The sequence below is a fragment of the Lampetra planeri genome, chromosome 28 (assembly GCF_965212315.1).
Source record: "Lampetra planeri chromosome 28, kcLamPlan1.2.h2, whole genome shotgun sequence".
NCBI classification, from domain to species: Eukaryota; Metazoa; Chordata; class Hyperoartia; order Petromyzontiformes; family Petromyzontidae; genus Lampetra; species Lampetra planeri.
In genome coordinates, this window is record NC_136134.1 from 2,057,935 (window position 1) to 2,074,686 (window position 16,752).

General features: G+C 53.2%; 1 protein-coding gene across 2 annotated transcripts in view; it reads left to right on the top strand.

The window, feature by feature from the left end:
* LOC144728306 (putative oxidoreductase YteT) overlaps nt 1-16,752 on the top strand; it is a 250,754-nt gene that overhangs the window by 229,812 nt on the left and 4,190 nt on the right. The window lies entirely within an intron of this gene.

The window sequence follows — 16,752 nt, forward strand, 5'->3', positions numbered from 1 at the left end:
AGATTCGTCGTCACTTTAATCGTCTGCAAATTGCTCAGGGCGTGATGATCAGGGGATCTCACTGCCCGGCAGATTGAAGGAAATCGGCTGAAGCTCCGCAGCCACCGCCACCGTCACTGTCACCACCGCCACCCCCACCACCACCACTGTCATCACCGCACCACCACCACCATCATCATCACCGCCACTGTCATCACCGCACCACCGCCACCACCACCACCACCACCACCCCCACCACCACCACCACCCCCACCACCATCACCCCCACCACCGCCGCCACCACCACCACCACCACCATCACCCCCACCACCGCCGCCACCACCACCACCGCCACTGTCATCACCGCACCACCACCACCGCCCCTGCTTCATGGTGACACGCGCGGCGTCTCCCTCCCGCCCGCTCCCTTAACCAGCGGCATCTGCGGGATGGTGCGAGTGCTGTGGGGGGGGGGCTGTGGGGGGGGGGGCTGTGGGGGGGCTGTGGGGGCGGGGGGGCTGTGGGGGGGGGCTGTCGTGGTTGGGAAACCCGCGGCGGTGAGGAGCGTGAGCTGCTCCCTCCCTCCATCACCCCCTTGCTATTTATTCCGTTGCCGTGGTCACCTGTGATGTCACCGCTGGTTGCCGCGGCGACGCGGGTGGAGGGGAGTGGGGAGGAGAGACGGCTGTAAGTCGTCCCGAGATGTCTGGGGAATAGAATCTGCGCGTGTGTGTATGTGTGTGTGTATTTGTGTATGTGTGTGTGTATGTGTCAAGGCCTATGATACCATCAGTAGGCCTGGGCTCTGGGTTGTTCTTCGTGCTTTCGGAGTCCCTGACTCTCTGCTCACGATCATTAAGGACCTTCATGATGGTGAGCGGGCCCGGGTAAAACTACGTGGCCGGGAGTCAGAGCCATTCCCTGTTCACCTTGGGGTGCGACAGGTATGTCCTCTGGCTCCCACATTATTTAACATCTATTTTGACCACGTAGTTCGTGAAGCCTTCAATAGTTGTACCGGGGGAATTTCCATTTGGCAGAGGTGTGGACTCGAGTCATGTGACTTGGACTCGAGTCAGACTCGAGTCATGAATTTGATGACTTGCGACTCGACTTGGACTTGCATAACAATGACTTTGTCCCACCTATGAGATGTGGACTCGAGTCATGTGACTTGGACTCGAGTCAGACTCGAGTCATGAATTTGATGACTTGCGACTCGACTTGGACTTGCATAACAATGACTTTGTCCCACCTCTGCCATTTGGTACAGATATAATGGGAGGCTGATCGATGCCCGGGTGCAGTCAAGGGATGGCTCCCGATTGCTCAACCACGTTATGTATGCCGATGATCTGGTAATAGCTGCTCACTCAGAGGAGGAGTCGGAGACGCTGCTGCTGCAACTGGAGTGTGCCACGAAGAGGTGGGGCCTTCCCATCAGGCCACCAAAACTAAGCACCTGCCTGGGTATTTTGTACCATCGGACACTCCACCCCCACAACTCCCAATCGGTGATGGGGCAGTTGTGGAGAGAGTGGAGAGTTTCCCATATCTGGGCATTGTGCTCATGACCGGCTCCGGTTTAACAGCAGAGGTCTTACTCCGAATCAGTCGAGCGGCAATATCTTTTCATCGGTTGCGTAATGCTGTGTGGAAGCGACCTGGTCTGTCGCTCCGCACGAAGCTTCAGGTCTTCTCGGCCACGGTAATTCCCTCTCTTCTCTACGCTTGCGAAACGTGGACACCCCTAATGAAGCATCTTCGCCAGTTAGAAACATTTAGGCTGGCCTGCCTACGATCCACCCTGGGTTTAACCAGGCTGGATTGTGTGAGGAGCTCACAAATTCTTGAAAGATCTGGGCAAAGTCCCATTGGTGAGCTCCTCCGGCAGGCAAGGCTGCGCTGGCTGGGTCATGTAGCCCGCATGCCCAGCCACCGCATGCCGAAACAGCTTTTGTTCGGCCGGATAGAGGGGGCTAAACGGGCGCGGCACGGGCTAGAGAAGAGATGGAGTGATGTGGTACAGAAGGACGTGAAGCTGAGTGGACTTGCTGATAACTGGTGCCAGCGGTGTCAAGATCGAACTCAGTGGAGGAGGCTCGTGAAGGACGCTACTGGGCAGTTGAAGGCAGTCCCTCCAACAACAACGGAGGGAGGAGGAGCGACGCTCACAACAACGAGCGGAGCGCCGGGTGGCTAAAGCACAGTAAGTTGGCACAGTAGGGGGCACAGGTGGTGCATCAGCCAGTCGACCTGTGGCACCTGGGTCTGCCCCGTGACCTCCTGCCAGCGGGCGTTCGACACTTCACGTGGCCTCAAGGTGCTCATGGCCTGGCACAAGCGTCGTGGTGACGTCACCGCCACTTAGTGGCGAATGGCGGTTGTTGTTGTGTATGTGTGTGTGTATGTGTTAAATGAGTACCTGGTGCGGTGTGTAAACATCGCCACTGGGGAGACAAAGGCGGTAGGGCGTGGTGCTGGCCACCCAACCCCCTCGTGTACCGTTCCAGCCTTCATAGGTGCTCGCTAACAGCACTTTCCCCAACAATCTGTTAAGGCCACACAAGGGATCTTTGTCTTTGGGAACCCTGGATAGCTGGGGCAGCTGGGGGGCTGGGGAGGCTAGGCATTGGGAGGGCTGGGGGGGCTAGGCGGCTGGGTCCTCTCCTCCACCGATAGGAGTGGCCACATTTGCATAGATACTCAACTCTGCTCGCAGTCGCATGGTCACGGGTATCAAATCCCAGTTGGGGGGTGGGGGGGTGGGGGGACAATCGTCGCGGTGATCCCTCCGGGGCCAACACAACCACAGTTCCGCTCGGCGACGTCAATCGTGCTCGTGCCGTCGAGAGAGACTCGCCACGGCAACGTGGAATTTCCACCGCTGGCTCGGGGCGAACGAGCATCGCCGTCCCACGCCTCCGTTCGGCAGGACAAACGCTCCGGGCTTTGATCTCTTGCGGGGAGCAGCAGCAGGAGGAGGGGGAGGAGGAGAGAGGCGTGAGGGTGGAGACGTTGGGGACGGGGCCTGGGATGGCTGGATGAGGGGGGGGGGGCTGTGGAGGGGGTCGCGTGTGAGTGGGGGAGGCAGAGGATGGACAAACTGAGAGGGGGAGGGGGGCTGGATGTGTGGGGGGGGGGGGTAACCAAGGGCCATCGCCATGGCAACGGGACTCCGAGCCAGATGGGCATCGCTTATGGGGGAGGTGGAGGACGTGGGGGTGATTGTGGTGGTCGTGGTGGGGGTGGTGGTGGTGGGGGTGGTGATGGTGGTGGTGGGGGTGATGGTGGTGGTGTTGGTGGGGGTGGTGGTAGTGATGGTGGTGGAGGTGGTGGTGGTGGGGATAATGATTGTGGTGGGGGTGGTGGTGGTGGGGGTGGTGGTGGTGGGGGTGGTGATGGTGGGGGTGATGGTGGAGGGGGTAATGATTGTGGGGGTGGTGGTAGTGGTGGTGTTGGTGGTGGGGATGATGGTGGTGGGGGTGTGTCTCCGAACAGCCAACGGACGCGAGGAATCGTGCGTCTACTCGCTGGAGGGACAACCCTTGCGTGTGCCGCCGTTCTGCCTCCCCGTGTATTTCCCCGAGCCGCACTGCGTGGTGGTGATGATGATGATGGGCACCGCGCACGTCAACACGCGCCCCGTTATCCACCCGAGCGAGCGAGCGAGCGCGTCCGTAGGGCCCGAGTCTAATATCCATTTTGTTGTCGCGATGGGGGTGGTTTTCTTTTGCCAACAACACGCAAAAATGTGCCGAGAAGATAAAGGAACTTCTACCCTGTCGATACGTGCGGTCTCATTCAACCCGAATGTCCGTCGTCTGCAGGGGAAGCTGTTTCACCTTTTAGTACCGCGCCGTAGATCGACGCCGCTCGCGTAACTGCACTTACACGGCGACTTTCTTTCACCTCTCAGAGACCGGTAGCTTCCACCGGTGATTCAGACCGTGGCCCGGTTCGACGGTGACACCGCGTCTCAGCAGTAGTGACAGCCATTGATAAGACGTGAAGGTCGTTTAAACGATGATGATTTCTTTACGTCTCAATCGTATATATTGTTATACGTTTTTTCAATTGCGCATTCTTAAATATCTGTAATTGTCATTCATGGCGACGAGCCGAGACATTTCTGAGATCCGTCGCGCCGGGCGAGGGATCGGGAGCCGTCGTGACAAACCTCACTAGTTGGCTGTGTCGGGTGGTGGCCTGTTTAACGACACATTCATATTTACGTCATCTAACCTAAAAATAAACTGCCTCCCACCGCGTCGAAGTGGAATATCCACCACCGGTTCGGCGTGGCCGGTAGAGGCAGGCACGACCACTCCGCTTGTTCTAGAGTGGAGACGCGCCTCCGTTTAACTCTTGATATAAATTCAAGGAGGCTGCATGTAGACGAGAAACAAGGATATATATATTAAAAATAAATGAAATTGGCAGCGCGGTATTGAAAACGGAGAACGTCAACACGGCACAGTATCCCGTTGCGAATTACGCTCGTAATTTATTTTTGACTGTCGGTTCGTGGCGTCGTCGCTAAATCGCTCCGGCTCGTGGCGTTGCTCGCCCGTGGCTGACGTCGGCCAGAGAATGAATGGCACGGCTTTGATGAGATTGCGTATCCCCCGATTTCCACCATACCGGAAAACGCGGCCGCTGTGGTCGGTTTATTGCAGCGGCATCGCTGAGGTTACCCATCGTGACGCTGATGGGCCACTGACTAATATCCTTCCGATATTAGCAAGCCACTGGGAGCGATGCACTTTTAAATTATCTAGATTGAAAACTCTTTTTTTTAGAACTGCATTTTGCGTTTAGTTTGTTGTGCTTTTTCCGCACCTCCGATTAGCACGGTTGGCTACGTGCGGTGCTAAAGAAGTTTAACGTATATACATACGGCATTTCATCTGTTGGATACAACATACAATACTTACGACATTTCATCCGTTGGATACTGCAATTCGACATGTGCCCTCATATCCTCATTCACGATTATGTCAGAAAGCGACATCTTAAGTTTTAGAAAACCAAATATATATTGACTTCAGTATGAAGTTGTCAACCGGTTGTTACACGATGTCCTGTGTTGGTGTACACGATTGGATATCAAATACGCAAATACACTTTGCGGTGCATCTTTGTGAGCTCTCCGGCGCGTTTTTTAACCGCGTAATGTTCGGCACGACATCCGACGTTTCGCTCCACCTGCGTTTGTTGAGCCGAATAACTGTGAGCACAACTGCGAGAAAAATTTTGAACTCTAAAGCGGCCATCCACATTTTTATTTCCTTCAAATAAATTGCATCGACGCATCTGTGAAGGCACCAGGAGAAGTGGTACGCACACTACAACGCTGGCTCGGGTAGACACTCTTATCTGGTTATGATGCTGCCTGCTGCTGCTGCATAGGCAGTGGTGGCGCATAACACACAAACAACAACAAACTTAACACATTTGTCAATAACAACACTGTGGCCTGAACAAATATATCACAATAATATAGAAGAGGCGACATTTTTGAGCAACGGCCCTTCATTGTGGCTCACAGATAGAGGGGCCAGAGAGACAGAGACTGCATCATGCGGCCTGATGAGAATTTTGTTTTTAATGTTTTCTGATGACCGGTTTTTAAATTGGCATCTGAACAGTTACACTAATATCTATGTTGTATGTATTGTTCGACCTCTTTCGCACCGTACGTAGCCAACCGTGCTAGTCGGGCGTGCGGGGGGGAAGGACAACAACCTAACACATAAAAAGCAACAACACAGAAAACAACAACAACGAGACACGACCAGGGACATTACCAACTACACAACCCGGCGGGGAACACAAACGTGGGCAAATGTTACGACGCGGATGCACACAAACACACAAAGACAAAGATCCCCCTATAGCCTTAACATACTGTTGGGGCAAGTGCTGTTAGCGAGCACCTATGAAGGCCGGCACAACGCTATTGGGCAAAGGACAAACATTTGTTTTCATCGTGAAGTACTGTATTGCTACTCGCTGTTGTAGTTCTGCATATTCTACAGTGAACACGCCTGCCTGTTCTAACGAGCCTGGGTCCAGTCTCACGTCCATTGGTGGCCCTGAGCCGGTGTGGGAAACTCCACATTGCCAGAGTGGGGGCGAGTTTATCCACAACACCTGTTGCCTTCCTAAACAACGGACACCGTTCTATAAATCCCCGAGTAGGATCATTTGCCGAGTCAATCTCCCAACTGGGATTTGAACCCCGCGACCTTCTGGACCGCTGCCGTGGTTGGAGACTTGTGAACCGTGCGAGGCACCCATCTGTGCATCATCGTTGTACGTACATACGCGCTTACGTTGAACTTATTTTGCGCCGTACGTAGCCAAGCGCGCTTATCGGAGGTGTAAGTGATGCGGCTTTGCGAAGCGCCAGCTTGCCCATTCCCCGTCAGTGTGGTGGTGCACGCGCGTATTCCGTTTCTCCTGTTTATTTTCGCAAATTCTCAATGGGTTTCGCGGCAGAAGTAAAGGGCTGTGCAAGAACTCGCACTTGGCCAGCTTCACGTAGCGGTCGGGTTTCGGAAGTGCAGGTGGTGTGGGTTGTGAATATCAACCGAACGTGGAACTCCCATCCAATTTCTACTGCGGTGACACATCCGTGCGTACGGTCGTGTTCCCCTACAACGCAGTAGTAGTTGCATTCCTGAACAACACCGCGTTATGGAAAATCGCGTTATGTTTTTTAAGTTCGGGTAAATCACAGTCCGCGATAACTCGTGGGATGCGTAACGCAGGCTGAACAAAGACAGAGGCGCGTGGGTAGCATCTAGAAGCATCCAGCAGCATCCCGCTGCCTCGTGCGACGCTACGCCGAGGCAGCCGCACAACCGCTTATCCCTAATCAGGCTGCGACGTCGTTCCGTTCACTCGATCGCGTTATATTCAATTTGCATCCGCGTTATGAAAAAAAAATATTCCCTAATAGATTCATCGCGTTATAGCCAATTCTCGTCCTGAAAACACGTGGCGTTATAGAAGGACAAACTGTGCTGTATGTTGAACTTCTTCGCCAGCCGTGTTAATGGGACAGGTGCGGGGGAAGGACAACAAACTAAACACAAAAAGCAGTTCTCAAGAAATGAGTTTTCGATCTCGATGATTTAAAAGTGCACAGCTCCCAGCGGATTCATAATATCGGAAGGCGATTAGGAAGTGGCCCATCAGCGTCACGTGGAGACATGGACTACCTCCCATTATCCCTCGGCGCTTAGACATCGATGCCCAAACGGACGCAAGCCTCTTATAGCCCATTGCTACCGTGGGTAGACATTGACATCCCCTTGTTTATTTTCTCTGTCGATCCACTACGTGCGTCGTTGGGGGGGGGGGGGGGGTTACCCGGCCATCCTTCATCACGCCGGTGCAGCCCAGCGCGGGTGGGTGAAGGGGGCCGACAAGGACCGGTTCAGATATCACTCGCCCATTATTATTATTGTTTTATTATTATTCTGTGGCCCGGAATCGAACTCAAGGTTTGCCGATATTCGTAGAGCAGAGCGCCAACCGCTGCGCCCCGCCGTTCGCCACGTCGTCTTGTGTACGGCGGCACGTGCAGTGATGCACATCGGTGGTGGTGCAGTCACTGCGATGTGCACTGCGCTCATGAAGTCGGCGACTCGGGTTCGATTACCCGCTCACTGCTAACACGGTTGGCCAGTACAATGTACGAACTGGCCGTAGGCGGCCCTCACCAAACCGCACCGAGCAGCGCGTGGTTAAGTATGGTCAAACAACCCCCACGGGTCAACAGCACGAGGAGGCCTTCGTCCACGAGTTGGGATGATAGAGTGCTCAAAATGATCATGACCACAATGACGGGCGCGGTAAAGTACGGGTCAGACGACCGCCACGGGCTGGCACGGGCACGGGGGGAGGCTTTCATCCAAAGGGTTGACGAACGGGGCAGCGCGGGATTAGACAACTCGTGTACGTGACCCTTCTCTGACCCCCACCCTAAGCGTTTCGCATTTGGGACCCGGCCGCTGTGACCCGCGGAGGCGTTGATTCCCCGCTGCCTTCTCCGCGTGGTCTCAGGGCTCTCCCCCCCTCCCCCCCGTCATACGCTGCCGTTAAGCCTAAGGAAGGCTTTCTATGCCGGTAAATCTCCCACGCGGCGTACGACCCCGCGTGCTCGACCGTGCGTGCCGGCGGAGGAGGTCACACGAATGTCGCCGCCTGGTAATCCCCGTCCGTTGTGATCGCGCTGCAGAGGCAAGAAGCCCTCGCTAATCTCGCCGCCCCCCCCCTCCTCGCTCGCCCCCCCCCCCTCCTCGCTCGCCCAGAACCCCCCGCTCGTCGCCAGGTGCGGCGCACGGCACACGACAAAGATCCCCCTCATAGCCTCAACAGACTGTTGGGGCAAATGCTGCTAGCGAGCACCTACGAAGGCCGGCACACGAGGGGGTGGACAGGACCACGCCCGGTTGCCTTTGTCTCCCCAGTGGCGATGTTTTTAACACACCGCATCAGGGGCTCATTTGAGGCTGAGTCGACGTAGGGGAGGCCCAGGAACGGTTCAGATAATTGTCACTGATGTTGGCCGTGAGCGGGAATCGAACTCGGGTCGCCAGGTTCGTAGCACAGCGCTAGACTACCCGCGCGGCACAAGCGCGTACACGCGCACACAGAGAGGCAGCGTACGTACGGAGACCTCGTGAGAGTACATTTAGTACAAACTATTATTATTTTAGCAGCTCTTTTTCAGAAGCGACCTGGCTATCACAAATAATAGCTCAACGAAGTGACTTATAATGTGGGGAATTTATAGCAACCAAATACTCTAAATGCATGTTGTTAATTCTAAATGTGGAGGGGAAAACCGGAGGACCCGGAGATAAATCCATGCGACCACGGGGAGAGAGACACGCAGACTCTAAATATAGAGCAGGCGTCAGGGTCAGGATCGAACCCACGACCTCTGGTATACCAGGTGAGCTAGTTAACATCTTGACACCGTGGCACCGGCTTAGCTAGCGTCTCTCTTTAGCATTAGATGTGGATTACAGTCACAAGATACAATAACAATACGGTAATGTGAAATGGTACAATGTACTGTACAGCCCTTTTATCAAGCCACTGATTAATGAAGGCCTCCCAATGCCTTCCAGGGGTTTGTTTGACCATACTTCACCACCAGTGCCGGTTTGGTCAATGCTGGTTTGTGAATGGAGGATCCAGGACCGGTTTAAATAGCACTCACGACTTGTGTTAATATACAGTACGTTGAACTTCTTTGGCACCGTACGTAGCCAACCGTGCTAATGGGAGGTGCGGGGGATGGACAACAAACGAAGCAGAAAATCAGCTCTAAAGAAATGAGTTTTCAATCTAGATGGTTTAAAAGTGCATAGCTCCCAGTGACGTCCTAATATCGGAAGGAAGAGCGTTCCAGACGGCCACAGAAGCGCATCTGAAAGCGCGCGATGCGGTAGCCGTCTGTGTTCGATGGCCGAGACAAAATCCGCTGCTGCGATGATGACCGCAGTTTCCGAGATGGCTTCTGCTCCTTGACTTGGGGTGAGCTGTGGCCGGGAGTTGAACTTGGGTCGCCGGGTTGATGGGTGCAGCGCATTGAGTCTTACGTGTCATCGTGGATGAATGACCGTTGGCGGCTCCAGCCAGCGGTGGAAATTCCACATCCCAAATCCAGCTTTAGGCTTCCGTGACGAGGAAGCCGGGTTCTCAAGCGTGGCGATGTTTACGATCTCAGTCTTCGGCGCAGTATTAAAGTTGGGTTTCCACACAATTTGGCGGGTTTCCATGCAATTTGGCTGATTGCGGCTTTGAGATTTTTGACATTTTGGTTCGATTGACGCGCGACCCGCGCTTGATTTCGGCCAGGCATGTCCCGCTAAATATGTCTGCAGCTGGTAGCTGGTAGCTGGTACAACACCCGCATCCAGTGTCCCTCTCACTGTGGCTTTCACGTTCCTGAAATAGTCGATCAGCGATCCGGAAAAACGCTCCTCTCCTGAGCGTGGCACGGCGGCATGCTGCTCCGTGGATAAAACTACCCTGTGAAGTGGCTTTAGAAGGAGGCGGTGCACGGTGATTCATTGCACGTTGCAGAGCCTCGAATTGAAATGTATTCATCTCATAACTTGATAGTGAACATACAATTAGTAAAAAAAACGGTGGATTAAAATTAGTTTTTACTGTGAGAACATTATGTTACAAGACGTTACGGCATACTTCTATGAAAGCGTATTGGTCAGATGTGTACATCTCTCTGCTTAAATGAGCACACGGGCAGTGGCAGTGACGGTGGTGGAAATTCCACGTTCCCATGACGAGGACTAGTCTAGCCACAGAACAACCATTCTCAGTCTTCCACAGAGTAGCACTCATTTGGCAAGTTGAATCGCTGATCGGCAAATTTGCCTGTAAATGTCTTAAGACAACCAACCGCATGGCCAAAGTTACTAAGCCTAAATATCTTTCTGCAAAGTCAAAGGAGGTTTTCTGATGGATAACTTTTGCCCCCTTCCCGTAGCAATGTGGAATTTCCACAGTCTGCTCAGGGTCACCAATGAATACGAGCCCTACCCCTGTGCTTGACTGAGCAGGGTGGGATGCTTTGACCTTTGACTCAGGCTCACGTGGCCGATGGTCAGCGCAGCTCTCAACCAATGCGCTTTCAGGGGGTAGTACCCGCGTGTTGTTCGGCACGACGTCCGACGTTTCGTTGCACGTGCTGGGCACTTCTTTAGGAACCGGCGTGTTTATTTTGAACAGACTCCTTACTCGTGGACCGTTCCGCACAAATTCAACTTGCATTTACCAAAACATCCCAATGTTGAAAAATGCCACTGCAGATCGCTCGATTGGGATCAAACTCAGAGCAGCAGCATCAGCAGCAACATCCTCCCCCCCTATAAATGCTTTGATAGCAGCATCGTCTTCTCTGGCCTGACACTGGAAGTGGGACACTGGTAGTGAGACTAGGCCCGAAAGAAGGCTGTCGCTGGTGTCGGCCAATCAGTTTCAAAGACAATTTGTACATTATCAGACAATGCGCACGCGATGTGAACTACCGCGCGTGTGACACGTTGCAGCAAGGTCATTTATTTTGTTTCAGCAAGCGACGGTTTCGAGACGGCCGTTCCCCGGTGTCGGCTGACATCTGCTGTTCTCGAGTGGTAGCTCACGATGTCCGACAGGATTTGCGATTTTTTTTTTTACACCGGCTATGATCCGCTTCATTTCAATTCACCCGTCGTTTGCAAGAGACCTCGGTAGCCCTGTTGATCGAGCAACGCAATTAACGAGTGCACAAAGGACGTCTCCTTCACGCGCCCGTCTCTCTACAAAAGCAGCTCGGAGTATTTGTTTCGCAAGACATCGAGCCGCACGACCTTCTTGTGGGAGTTGTTGCAGCATGTCAGCATGCTGAACGTCAGTTTAACACGGAGGCTTTTCGCGACCAATATAATCCATAATACATATTTTTTTGGGGTTAGGTCGCGTAAATATATAAATATGTCGTTAAACCCGCCACCACCAGACACAGCCAATTAGTAAGGTTTGTCACGTAAACAGAACGTGCCAATTCGTGACGAGTACAGCACTCCGGTGTGTTGGAGAGCAAATCCACAAAGTATTTATTTCACACGCGCACAGCATCGCACCTTGGGCAGCACGGGCGCGTCACTGCCACTGGACTAAACCTTACGTCTCCGCTGCGACATCGTAAATTATAAAATCACAAGAATAGGGGCCGTATTCTTAGTCACGGCACTTTCAAAACAATCATTCGCGTTTTTGTGAAAAATGTAAATCATGTAGCTCAGCAATGTCTCTCCCACATACAAAGTAAAGGCATTTATTCTTTACACAAACCATCAGCCGCACGGCACTCTGGGAGTGCGTAATCTCTCCAGCATCGATTCAAGACGAGCAAAGCTCTGGACCGGTTTCGACTTGCAGTGTCTCGACAGCAGTCGGGTTTGCTTGAATCAATGCCGTCGAACTGCAGAGCTGTCGACCCACAACGGCTCACTCAGTATTCTTGTGCAGGGAAATTGAGTTTTCAGGTCCATACGGTAAACATCCGTTTCAATGTGGGCACAGAAAATGTTGATTTCTTTGTGTCTCTCCCTTGTGATGGAACTTTGTCGGATGAAAGTTGTGATTTATAATGGCACGGGGTGACCAATAAGCTCTGAATTATTCTGTAATAAGGTAGGGCACTCATAATGGTTTGACAGCTATGTAAGTGCCCATCTTATAGGCGAGGTCTTCGTCAGCGATTGTTGTTGTTGCTTAAATGTATTACCAATTCAGACGTGTCACCGATGACCAAATCACTCGGGAGCGCGCCCCCATCGCGTCAGACTTCGCAGGCTCAGCGGGCGTTGAGCCTGGATAGTCTGCGGGCGGGCGACCACCAGAGCGAACGAGAGGGGAGCAGTGGGCGACGTGCACACCAGAGGGCGGTGCAGAATACAAATCCGTTGTCCACCTTCCTCCTGCTCACCCCGCACCTTCACCACCCACCCCGCGCACTGACCAGCGCGGTGAAGTACGGGGCCGTCCATAAATGACGTCACGCACTTGGGGGGGGGGGGGGTCAGACATTTGTGACGATGTGTGACGAGGGGGGGGGGGGTGTTTGAGAAATGTGACGTCACATCAATATGCGCAACTTTAAATAAATATAGACAACACGTTCTACTTAATTAAATGGACTTTGTAATAAATGTTTTCTCCTACAACATCAGAGTGCAGCGCCACATTAAATACGCACTACAATGACAATAGTTTAAAGCGATTTGAAGCATGTATTTATATTTATTTTGGGGGGGGGGTGGGGGCAGAGCTTTGTGACGTCATATTTGAGGGGGGGGTCTGACTTTTTGTGATGTCATGTGACGAAGGGGGGGGGGGGGGTCAAAAATCGTCCAAAATCTCGTGACGTCATTTATGGACGGCCCCCTACGGTCGAATGACCTTCGCTGCCAGCACGGCGCGCGACGCCCTTATCCAGCAATGATCCTGCACACGTGCACAGTGGACCTGCATACGTGCACAGTAATCCTGCACACGTGCACAGTGGACCTGCACACGTGCACAGTAATCCTGCACACGTGCACAGTGGACCTGCACACGTGCACAGTAATCCTGCACACGTGCACAGTGGACCTGCACACGTGCACAGTAATCCTGCACACGTGCACAGTGGACCTGCACACGTGCACAGTAATCCTGCACACGTGCACAGTAATCTTGCACACGCGCACAGTGGACCTGCACACGTGCACAGTGGACCTGCACACGCGCACAGTGGTCCTGCATACATGCACAGTAGTCCTGCACACGTGCACAGTGGTCCTGCACACGTGCACAGTAATCCTGCACACGTGCACAGTAATCTTGCACACGCGCACAGTGGACCTGCACACGTGCACAGTGGACCTGCACACGTGCACAGTGGTCCTGCACACGTGCACACGAAACGGCACGCTGTTGGTAACGATTGACGACCAATTGTGTTGCATCTCAATTTCTGGAGGCCTGTGACGAGGCGAGGGATGCTCTGCTGGAGCCCGCCAGGACATCTTAGCAAGTCAGGCAACGACCTCGCCCCTCCATCAGAGTGTCATGATTGTTGTTCGTGAACACTTAACTCCTTCCCATTCCGATGACGCGCGTGTACGCCGTCGGTTCTTCCATTCCCTTCCGATGACGTACGTGTACTGCGTGTGTGTATGTACGTGTACTGCGTGTGTGTATGTACGTGCACGTCATCGGAACGGAATCGGAAGTAAAAGGCCACGCGGGAGGGCGTGTGGCACAGTTTGGCGCCAGCTATCTTAGAGTGCGGTCGTGTCGCTAGAGTTCTCTGCGGCGAGTAGCAATGCCTTTAAAAACAACGGCGCTATGCCTCTCTAAATAAATAGTAATATTTAAAAATATTTTTTTTAAAACACGCTTTAATGAAATGTACCGTACGAGTAATGGCAGAACTCCACGACTCCAAGAAGTGGCATGAGGCTTGCTATAGCGTGATGGGCCGTGGTGATTTCCAGCCAACGTGAGTTGAGCGTGGACAATTTGACCCAAGGCGAAACATAACGTATAAAAAAGATGGTTTAAATGTTTTATTTTTTATTTTTAATGATAGAATATAGTATTATCATCAGTATGACATAAGTATACCAAGTTTGCAGTCGATTCCATATTGGGAAGTGGGTTAAAATTTAGTTACAATATTTGAGGATACGACAACAGCAACAGCCAGAGTGAGTTAAATAAAAGCGTGTAATAATAAACGCCGAGCCGCTCGCGCGTTCTGAGATTCAGCGGTGAACGGGACCCCCCCACCCTGCAACTTGCAGGCGTCTCGCAACGGCAAAGGGTTAACCGGTGTTCCCTCTGCGCTGCTGCTGCTGCGGGTCATCCACTGTGTGCCAAGTTGTCTACCTTGCGGTGGCCGTGATTTTTAGCTCTCAGCGCTGGAAGAGATCCCAATTACCGAAGTGAAAAACAACATTACATGAGAGGGAGCGAGGCTGAAACCGTAAACTCGCCGCGGTGCACTCGAACACCTCTTTCAATCACGGCCGGCTGAAATTGCGAATTCGAGCCCCTCCTCAAATTTGTCGACCAGGCGGCGCTTTGAAGCCACCCGACTCAGAACCGCACGGCCGCCACTGCGCGGCAAAGTCATCGACAATTGGTGAACAACAACAACAGCAGCCGCCGCCATTCACCACCAAGTGGCGGTGACGTCGCCACGGCGCCCGTGCCAGGCCAGGTGCACTTTGAGGCCGCGTGAAGTGTCGAAGGCTCACTGACCAAAAGGTCACGGGACAGACCCAAGTGCCACGGGTTGACTGACTGAGATGTCTGGCAGACGCATCAGCTGGTGCCCCCTACGCTGCCAAATTGCTGCATTTTAGCTGCCCGCCGTTCCGCTCGTTGTTGTGAGCGTTGTTGTGAGCATCGCTCCCCTGTCCTCCGTTGTTGCTGGAAAGCGACTGCCTCTTACTGCCAGTAGCAGCGTCCTTCACGAGCCTCCTCCACAGAGGCCGATCTTGACACCGCTGGTACCAGTCACTGCCAATTAGATGCAGTGTACACCCTCTGTAGCACCTGCAGGGTATTGTAGAATGCTGTATACACAATATATAAGTTTCTAATTAATGTGTGCATTCATCCAGGTCCCATCAGATATCAGAAGGTAAGCAGGGTTGGGGCTGGATAGCGCTTGTATGGGAGACCACCGGATGTTGCGACGGTAGAGACGAATGACAGAATGGCAGCCGACGTTCACCGTGGAGATGGAGCGATGGAATCAGCTCGTGCGCAGGAGATAGTTCGATAGATTGTTGCATTGCAGGACAGTGCAGGCGTTAGGTGGATCAGGAGAGATGCTGACGGCTTGTGCAGGCTTTCATCCAGAAGTGGATTGATCGTGGCTGACGATGCTGACGAGTGGATTTGTCTGCCCTGATCAAGTTCAAGTGCGCCCCTCCCCAGTGCAGACAAGCACGGGGGGGGGGGGTGGGGGGCCACTGCGTCTCTGGGTTCAAAGGCAGGACGCAGCCTGGAGGGGCAGGGATTTGGTGGTCTCAGCTCGGACTGCACACAAAAAAGCATCACATTCAATTTGGTTCGTTCACTTAATTTGCCCATCGGTTTGACAGTTACGCGACAGCCATTCCTCCCATATGCGAGGCGAGTGGAAAGCGATGCCCTCCGCTGTGTGTGGACCAGAGGGGAGCGGCAGCGTAGCGGTCAGCGCTACGCTGCTCTACGAACCAAGCGACCCAAGTTCGATTCCCGCTCACGGCCAACACCAGTGACGATTACTGGAACCCGTCCTGGGCCTCCCCTCGGTCGACTCAGCCTCAAATGAGTACCTGGTGCGGTGTGTAAACATTGCCATGAGAGAGACAAACGCGGCCGGGCGTGGTGCTGGCCACCCACCCCCTCGTGTACCATTCCGGCCTTCATAGGTGCTCACTAACAGCACTCGCCCCAACAGTCTGTTGAGGCTATACGGGGGATCTTTGTTTGTTTTTGTGGACCAGACGTGACCTGAAGGGATCTTAGAGGTAGCTCTATGATCTCCACTTCTTCCGTCGAGATCAAAACAGAGGAACAAACAAAACATTTCTGACGGACTATAAACTGTCAACTAGTTTTATTTTTAACAGGTAAGGCCCGCTGAGCTATCGAGCTCTTTTGCAGAAGCTATCACAAATGATAGCTCAACGAAGCGGCTTATCACGTGGAAATTTACTGCAGCCAAATACTCTAAAACGCGCGATGTTGATTCTAAATGTGGAGACAAAACCCGGAGGACCCGGAGAAAAATCCACGCAACCGCGGGGAGAGAGAGACACCGCTAACTCCAAATATACAACATGCGTCAGTGTCTGGATCGAACCCACGACCTCCTGTGTACCAGGCGAGGCAGCTAACATCTCGCCACGGAGAGAGTGAGACACGCAAACTCCAAATATACAGCAGGCTCAGGGTCACACGACCTCCTGTGTACCAGGCGAGGCAGCTAACATCTCGCCACGGAGAGAGTGAGACACGCAAACTCCAAATATACAGCAGGCTCAGGGTCACACGACCTCCTGTGTACCAGGCGAGGCAGCTAACATCTCGCCACGGAGAGAGTGAGACACGCAAACTCCAAATATACAGCAGGCTCAGGGTCACGCGACTTCCTGTGTACCAGGCGAGGCAGCTAACATCTCATAGCCACCGCTGCGTTGT